This window comes from Gossypium raimondii, chromosome 7 (assembly GCF_025698545.1).
Source record: "Gossypium raimondii isolate GPD5lz chromosome 7, ASM2569854v1, whole genome shotgun sequence".
NCBI lineage: Eukaryota > Viridiplantae > Streptophyta > Magnoliopsida > Malvales > Malvaceae > Gossypium > Gossypium raimondii.
Window position 1 is genome coordinate 32,724,557 of NC_068571.1, and position 9,891 is coordinate 32,734,447.

A 9,891-nucleotide genomic window follows, 5' to 3' on the forward strand; every position below is an offset into this window, starting at 1 on the left:
TCTCGCTTAAGTTCCAATCTCCTTAGACATAATTAATTTAATGTACTAATTTAAGAAAAAAAATTTCTAGGTTCGCCATTTTATTCAAATGAAAAAAAAAACTAAAATTAAAATAACGACATTAAAAGTGAAGAGAACTCCCTCAATGTCATTGGAGATCGTCACTAACTAAGGCAATGCCAAACAACCATTCATCATATAATAATCATACCCATCTAGAAAGAAAAAATAACCTTTCCCAACAATTATGTTCAGCAATTGATCAAGGAATAGCAGCGGGAAATGGTCTTTTTGCATTGCTTTGCTCAACTTTCTGTCATTCACACAAATTTTCCTACACGTGATTGTCCTTAATGGAATCAGCTCATTATCTATGATACCTTCTTTCTTTGGTACAGGTCCCACCCACGAAATGTTATAGGTGGGATAAATGATCCTTGCTTTTACCCATTGAGATTCAAGTTTCCCAAGATCAAATACTCGAGATTGGATTAAACTCTTCTGTCCCTCGATAGATCCCTTTTCAATATCAAATAACCCGTATTCCTCAGATTTTCTGTGTCACTTCGGAATGCCCCTTGTGGTCTATTGCGAAGCTTCGTAGCTAATTAACCCATTTGGTTCTCCAAATTTTCAGTACTGTTGCTTGACTTGGGATTAAGGCGTCATTCTTAATAAAGTTGATAGTTGATAGTTGATGCGAATGTGATTGTGTGATGTAAATGTGCAAGTATACACGTAGAATCAAGTAATAAAGTGATGAGTGAGAATCATCTCCACAGGGATCGGAGTTGACTAAAATAATTTGTTATGCTATTACTATGAAATTGACTAATTAAACTGTGCAAAAAGAACATGTGATTAATTGATAAATAGATGTAATGAAGGATTAATAAAATCAAATATATCTAAAAATATGCTAAGGCAAGTAAAATGCTATGGCAATTCTCAAAGAATAAGTGGGAAAGAGTTTGTACTGTTGAAAGATATATGTTGGAATTACTTGGGTTTATTTTTATAACATAACGATGCCATGGAAAAATCTTGACTATTCTATTGCTCAGGAAATCACTATTGCAGCCTGCTTCTTTTGAAAGCCAGACTTTGAGCTATCATTCTGAGTTATTGCATGTCTACAGAACTCAAGAATAATATCTGGATTTTTTTCCCTTTCCTTATACAGATAACAACTTTTATGTCTAGAGTGCTACAAATATTCTTTTGAATACTTATCTGTGTCATCCGATTATAATCCAATCTAGTTAATCTTTTCAGAATTAAATCAGATCTAATAACATGATACATAGTCATCTATATTTAGAGCTTGCATGCATGTATTAAAAATAATCACAAAACGAATGAAACAATATTCAACTCAAAATAAAACCATGGTCATTACAAATAATAAACATTCACCCAAAATAATTCCAACCTAAAGAAAATCAACTCATGGGTTGAACATTTGAATCCATAATAAAAGCATTCAACATCACTGTTTAAATTCATGAATCAGAAGTTCAAATCAGAAAATAAAGGCAGAATTGCAGGAAGCTTTCACCACTCCAGCTTTAACTCTAATAATGAGATTTGATGCAAAACCCAGCGCAAATTTCTCTTCCCCTTACTTGCGTCTATAATTCTTCTGCTCTGTAAGCTACTACCCTTTCCACTTTTTTGGAGAATTCACAAGAATCTAATGCAGAGAGATAGAAATCATTTTTCTCTCTTTTTCTCTCTCTGCGATCCTTTTTCAGTCCTCTTTTCTTTTCTTCTTTATAGGGTAAGTCCCTCCCTCTTAGCACACACCTTTTGCTTCCTCTTTTTTAGGGTGGTTTATCTGGTACAAGTACAGCTGGCTGAGAGTGACGTGGATTGAATGCTACGTTAGCTTTCTGAAATTTCCATGGCATTTGTATTTGCAATCTAACTAACATTTTGTCATGACAATATTTCACTTCTTCATTTTCCTATCCTTCATCTCTTCTTTTCTTTATCCTGCACCTACTGCCAACCACAAACAACACCTTTCTTCCCTAATAATAGAAGTAAAAAATAATAACAAGTATACCATAATCCAAACTTTGTTATATAATGTTCTAAAAATATCTAAAAATGAAAACATATTTACTTAATTACAAACAATTAATTCAATCTAGAGTCTTGAAATACAACTCTTGAAAAGAGTTATCACTAACCCATTTGGTTCTCCAAAATTTTCAATATTGTTGCTTGACTTTGGATTAAAGCTTCATTCTTAGCCATGTATTCCTTCAAAAAATTCTCTAAATTGTTGGACGGTTCAACTTTTGGTGGTTTCTAAACTTGTTGATTGAACACAAGAGGTTGATTTAATCTATGTTGCATGTAGGTGTTGTTCGATCCAGCTTCTTGATTACTCCAAGAAAATTTTGGATGGTTTCTCCATGAAGGGTTATAGAAGTTGGACTGTGGTCCTTGTCCACTTCTATTCTGTTTTTAATTCCCTACATAATAAATAGACTCGGGATTTGATGGAAAATTCTCAAACAAATTTCTGTCCCCACAGTATACGTAGGAAATAATGTCAAATTCGCATGGTGGCTAAGTTGTAACATTTTTTACACATTTAGTAGAAAAAAATTTAAGCATTGCAGAAATTGAGGATACCTGAGTAGCAAGTGAAGTCAGAGCATCCACTTCATGCACTCCTGTTACTCGTCTTTTTGAAGCTACTCGATTGGTTGACCACTGGTAGTTGTTACTGGCTATTCTCTCGATGATGTCATAAGCCTCATTATAAGACTTAGAAAGGAGAGCAACATTCGCAAAAGCATATACCATCATCCTAATGTGTGTGTTTAGACCATTATAAAATGTCTTCAACTATATGCAATGTAGAATCCCTTGGTGAGAGCATTTGTAAAGTAACTCTTTAAATTTTTCTCATGCGTCGTATAAGGATTCATCATCCATTTGCTGAAAAGTGGTGATCTCATTCCACAACTTAGCATTTTTGCTAGGTGGGAAATGCTTAACTAAAAAGCGTTCTGCTAGCTCTTGCCATGCAGAGATTAAGCTAGGTGTCAATGAATTAATCCATGCACGTGCTCTATCTCACAACGAGTATGGAAACAACTTCAACCTCAATGCATGTTCAATTACACCAACTATCTTGAACGAATCACTAACCTTCATGAACAGTCGAAGGTGAACGTGTGGATCTTCTGCAGGCATTCTACTAAACTTGCCCACTTTCTAAAGCATCTAGAGAATTGCATGTTCAATTCAAACTGTGGTGCCTCGATCTCCGGTCTCTTAATTCCCGAATTTATCTCATTAAAGAGTGGCACATTATACTGACTTCTAGCTCGACTCCTATAATCAGCAATAAGGATTGAATTACGAGCATTAGCAGCTCTATTCCCTTGAACTTCGTTTTGATTTTCAAGGTATATTTCTGCGGCTTGTCTTTAGGCTAGTCTTTCTTGTCTCCTTTGTCTAAATGCCCACTCGATTTTAGGGTCTATAAGGATTAAATTGATGATTCGATCTATGCGAATAAACAATGGAAAAGAAAATGACAAAAAATAAAAGATTAATTAAATAAAGATAAAAATAAACCAAAATTGCAAGAAATAATTTCAGAAATAATGATTAAATTAATAGTCCGCGGCAACAGAACCAAAAACTTAGTTCATGAAGGAATTAACAAGTATACACAATCATTATCAAGTAATAAGTAAGTAAAAAGGGTATTGTCTCCATAGGGATTGTGCTTAAACCAATAATTCTAAAATTAATATTTACAAGTTGGTTACAATATTTTGAAGTGATGGATGTTAAAATTTAATTAATCAAATATATGCGAATGAATTTACCTAAATGTAATGAAATGGCTTAAAATGCAATTGAATAGTTTGGCAACAAATCAAAAGTTTTAACAGCAACAACACTCGACTCAATTCATTCTTTATCTTGTTTAACAATGTTCCAAAAAAAATTCCAAGGTAACTCGATCATTCATTATCTTGGAATCTAATATAAGTTATTTCGAAGTCTTATACTTAGGAAAACATGCATATTTCTATGTCAATATTTAACTAAGGACTCCTTAGAATTTATGTGAAGTAACAGGGACTGGTTCGGTTTGAAACAATTTAATCACATAAACTTAAAGCTAAGGTAATAGCATTCTTTTTGAATTATTAAGAATCTTTTACTTATTCTAGGTTGGATATAAATTAAGCATGCACCTTTCGAATATTGTATCCATTAATCACCATATGGGTCGGATTAAGCAACTAATTCTAATGGATTCAAACATATTTTAATGCATGAATAACATGAATTATTTTAATTGGAAGAATGAACAACTAAGGCACGAACAATATAAACATGAATTGAATGAATTTAACCAAAGCATTTCAATTATTCTTATTGAAACAATTTAAGTAATCATCATTAATGGAAAAATAGTCAAAAAATTTGCAAATATGTTTAAATACTAAGAACAAATTAAAGATAAAGGAAGAAGAAACTCTTAATGAATTTGGTGATTCCTTAACGAATATTTATGGTGGCTTCCTCCAATTTCTATGGTTGCTCATTCAAAAATTGATCCTAAAGGTGGTCGACCAAGAGAGTTTTTCTCTCAAGGAAATGCTAGCTAAAAGAAAATAGGAAGATGGAGAGCTTTAGGCGTGGAAGAGATGAGAGAAAAATGAGAGAATGTTGAGTGTTGAAGGATTGAGGGATGACTTGAAAGATGAAGGGAAAGTGCTATTTATACTTGAGGTGGAGCTTGAGAGTTTGCTAAAAATAGCATACACATCCTTTAGGAAGGAGTTGTTGGTTGCTTGATTTGTACTCGATTTTTGCTGGATTCAAGGAGAAGGGTTGGACGGTGGCTATGACAACTTGTTAGGGCCATTATGTGATTTTTCTACACATGCCATAATTGTTCCAAAAGTTGTTTTGGGCTGTTCTTCATGTCTTTTTTGAATTTGGGCTCTTCTCCCCCTATTAGATGGTTTGGCAACCTAATTAGAGGCAGACTTAATTTTTGTCAGCAATCATCTTCGAAGTTGGGTTAGAACAATTCTTTAAGTCCAATTCATTAGCTTGTCATCCATAATATGAAATAATTATCTTTCTTGCATGTGTGTCCTTATTATAGCTCCCAACATTGAGCAATTTGATGGTCCAATTGCAGCAATTTAAGCAAGAATTTAAAATGTATCATAATAAAGTGAAATTATGTAAAATGAAAAATTTTACTAAAATTATGCCCAATGTCTCCGTATGAACTAAAATTACACAATTAACTATCGAAATGCTAGAGATATGCATAAATTCCAAGTAAAAAGGTACTAAATAAACCTATATAATTTAGACTTATCATCATACACAGAGAGTTCTGGATGAAATGTTATATCCTTTGGAAGATGTTATGAGATGCACCATGTCATTGTTAAAAGAGGAGACATATTATTGGTGGACGACTTTAATTGCAGTTGTACCTAAGGAACGGGTTAACTAGAAATTCTTCAAAACTGAGTTCTGAAAGAAATATGTCAGTAAAAGGTATCTTAATAAGAATAAAAATGAATTCCTCGAGCTGAAATAGGGTAATAGATCAGTTGCAGAGGATGAGCATGAGTTTGTTCAGCTCAGTAAATATGCTCGTGAAGTTGTGTATATTGAGAAAGAAATCTGCATTCATTTTGAAGACAACGTAAATGATGAAATCAAGTCGTTAGTTGGTGTAATGGAAAATAGAGAATTTGTAGTATTGTCTTATTCGAGCTCAGAAAATGAAAGAAGTTTACAATTACAAGAAACAGGATGAGATGAAAGCTCGTGACTTCAATAAACGTAACTCAACCGAAACATTTTATGTTCCCCCATAGAGGAAGATGAAAGAATCGAGTAGCTATTTTTTAGCACCATTTGGATTTTTGGGCAGAGATTGATTGAAACAGAACAACATGAGATCACCAACACCTTCAGTAGCCACCACAAGCAACATTTAAAATGTAAACAAACCTGAATGCTGCCATTGTGGCTGATATCATTTTGGAGTGTGTAGGTTGAAAGACAGATCCTGGTTTAAATGTGGGTCTCCAGATCATTTCAAGAAAGATTGCCCAAATCAAACTGTGCCAAACAGAATTCATAATGCAAAACTTGTTGTTACTACTACTAGAGGTAGACAGCCAGGGAATAATGCTACTGCTGGAGTTAGCAGAAGCGGGACCAAGGATTCAGCGGTACAAAATGAAGCTCAAGCTCCTTTCAGAGCTTATGCAATTTATGTATGTGAGGAGGCCTCAACTCTTGATATTATTTTTGGTACCTTTTCTATCTTTGATATTATTGTGTATGCATTAATTGACCCTAGGTTGACACATTCATATTTTGCACTACGTTAGTAACTGGAAAGAATCTACCAGTTGAGTGAACTAAGTATGTCATTAAAGTAACAAATCCTTTAGAATAGAGTGTCATAGTTGATTTGGTTTACAAACAGTGTCCACTGAAAATTCAAGGCTATGTCTTTCCTGCTGATATGATGTTACTTTCCTTTAACGACTTTGACGTTATCCTGGGAATGAATTGGTTGACTGTTCATGATGCTTTTGTGAATTGTCGACAGAAACAAATTGATTTGAGATGTCAGAGCGGTGAATTTGTTTCTACTGAATCTGCTAAGTTTGAATATGCTTCTAATATGATTTCATCAATTTTTGCCCATAAATTTATACGAAAAGGTTGTGATGCACTTTTAGCTTCTATATTTGATTCTAAAGTATCTGAATTGAAAGTTGATCAAGTACCAACAATTTACGAGTTTACAGATGTTTTTCTTGAAGAGTTGTGGAGTTTGTAATCACAGCGAGAAGTTGAGTTTGCTATTGAATTTATGCCAGAGACTACTTCGATCTCAATTACTCTGTACAGAATGACTCCAACTGAATTAAAAGAATTAAAAGCTCAATTGCATGAATTAATTTATTAAGGTTTTGTTCGACCGAGAATATCACCTTGGGGTGCACCTATTTTGTTCGTAAAAAAGAAAGACAGGTCGATGAGGTTGTGTATAGACTATTGACAATTGAAAAAATTCACGGTAAATAATAAATATTCGTTTCCTGTTTTTGATGATTTATTTGATCAGTTGAAAGGTGCCATAGTGTTTTCAAAGATTGATCTCAGATTTGGTTACTATCAGTTATGAGTTAAAGATGTCGATGTACCGAAAACAACATTCAGAACCCATTACGGACACTACGAGTTTCTAGTCATGCTATTCAGATTGACGAATGCCCCACAGAATTTATAGATTTGATGAATTGGGTTTTTTAGCCTCACCTCGACAAGTTTGTTGGTTTTTTTATTGATGACATTCTGATTTACTCCAGAAATAATTTTGTGCATACCCAGCATATAAGGATCGTATTTCAAACCTTGCCTGAAAAACAAATTTATGCCAAGTTTAGTAAATGCGAGTTTTGGCTTAAAGAATTTAGATTTCTCTGTCATGTGATTTCAACTAAAGGGATACGAGTTGATCCGAGCAAATTTTTTGCTATTTTAAACTAAAAACCTCTACAAAACGTTTTTGAGGTACATAGTTTCCTAGTATTAGCCGGATACTATCGATGATTTGTTAAGAACTTTTTGGTAATAGCTTTAACTATGACGAAACTATTACAGAAAGATGTTAGCTTTGTGTGGTTGGAGATATGTCAGCAAAGTTTTGATAAGTTGAAAAGTATGTTGATAGAGGCACCGGTGTTAACACGAGCTGGATTTTAGAAGGAGTTTGTTGTTTACAATGCTTCTTTGAATGGTTGAAGATGTGTTTTGATGTAGGATGACAAGGTTATTACTTATGCTTCTCGACATCTTAGCCCAATTATTACAAAAAATTAGCAAAATAACATGTAGTTAATATAAAATCAGTCTAGGCCTGAGCCCATTAACAGTAACAGTACAGTGTGGCTTAGCCCAATACAGTAACGGTGACAATTGGGCCTTAGTCCCCATCAGCCTCGGTTCGACCCGAGCCTAAAACAAATGGCACATATCACATATATCTGGGCCTAAGCTCATCTCAATATCAGAACCAGTATATGCAATGCATAAATAACCATACCAACCCTGCACTCCATCTCTTGTCCAACCCTACACTCCTGTGGGGATTAAATTAACCCACCCATCCCTACACTCCTTAAGTAGCGTTGGTTGCAGCACTAACCAATATTGCAACAGAGCTACCAATCACATAATCGACTTAAAGCCATCGGTGGGTCCAGAGTCGTTTCATGCGACTCGTGCGACCCTCACATATCAATCACTTCCTCCAATACAATATCCTAACCCCATGCAGTATGTCATGTATGCAGTATGCCATGCTCAGAAACAATCATATCGTTCACAGTTAAGTCAATCAAACCATAGCACAAATCAGTTATTTACCCTTGAGGGGAAAAATAGTCATTTACCCTCTAGGGGCATTACAATCATTTAACAACCTTTTCGAAGGTCTACAGTCACCTCGAGCGACACAGATAACCTAAATGGTCATAACGGTGTAAATGGGCCTAAGGCCCATATTCAGCCCAAATGGGCCCACACGCTCGTGTGGCCCATTTGGCCCAAATCCAGTCACGATTACGCGAACTACATGGCCCAGTCTAGAATTTTCCACTTAACGCAGATTTTACCTGTGTGGGGCCCACGAGCCCTTTGGAATCACACTACCCATTTCAGCCCAACGTGGCCCATAACGGCCCAAGAGCATGAGAATGCTCGTGGTGGCCTTTACGGTCTAACCCATATTTCGTGGGCTCGGTTCACCACAAGAGCATTCGTACGCCCATGTGGCCTCAATCACCGTATTCCCAACTTTTCGGCTTTTGTCGTGTTACAGTCAGATCAAGGTGTGTACATACCTGTTTACGAACACTTGTCAAAAACTCTTGAGCACCAACCTACATTCATTCGAACCTTCAGTTAGTTAACTGACGAATCAAGCTAACCACTTCTTAACTTTTAGCCTAAAAATACCACCTTACCTTGATTGAATGAGGGTGGCTTAATCCTCTAAGATCGTTAACCCAAAATTGATCACACGCCTTGTCGAGAATCTGAATTATAAACAGATCTTGTTAGCTAGGGTCAATTGAAAATGTGGCTTAAATCCACGAATACCATCTTATCAACCAAAAGAATATTCGGCTTTTAGGAAAAGTTTAAAGAAACCAGATTTGAATGGAAAGAGGGAATACAACCACTTAACGCTTTGTCACAAATACTTGCAGAACCGAAACAGAGAGGGGACAGTGTTGAGTTTCGGCTAGAATAAGAACAACACGAAGAAGAGAAGAATCAGAATCGAAAAGGGAGGGGAGAACTTTCGTTCACAAGCCGAAAAGGAGGAAGAGTCCCAACGGCTAGGGCGATAGATTTGGTCGAAAGAATCAATAGGCCAGAAGGGATGAAACAAGCAGTTGGTTGAACTTGAAAAGAAAAAAGAAGAAGAGGAGGTTTTGGCAGATGTTGATGCAAAAGAGAGGGAGAGGAATGTACTTGAAAATAAAATAGTTTAATTTACCAGAATGGTAGGAGTCGAATACCCAAAATGCACAAATGGCTACTTGTAAATTCGGCATAAGAGAGCAGAGAAAGAAAAAAGCCTTCACAATTTCAAAAACCGATGACAAACTGACCAAAACTGAGAGAAAACCCCTCAGCCGAAATTCCTAAGGCCTTAGAGTCCCCATTCAGGCACTACTCTCCTCTCCCTTCAAAATCCTTGAAAATCTCCACAAATCCCTCCTTGATATTCTCCATAACAACTCCAAGACAAATTCAAACTTCACCTTGTAGAGTTTCAATCTAACTCCA

General features: G+C 35.5%; 1 non-coding gene across 1 annotated transcript; it reads left to right on the plus strand.

Moving 5' to 3' along the window:
• Nucleotides 1-2,878: 2,878 nt before the first annotated feature.
• On the plus strand, nucleotides 2,879-2,985 carry LOC128042630 (small nucleolar RNA R71). The gene has a single exon (XR_008198145.1). It is a non-coding gene; the product is annotated as a small nucleolar RNA R71 (small nucleolar RNA).
• The last annotated feature ends 6,906 nt before the right edge of the window (nucleotides 2,986-9,891 follow it).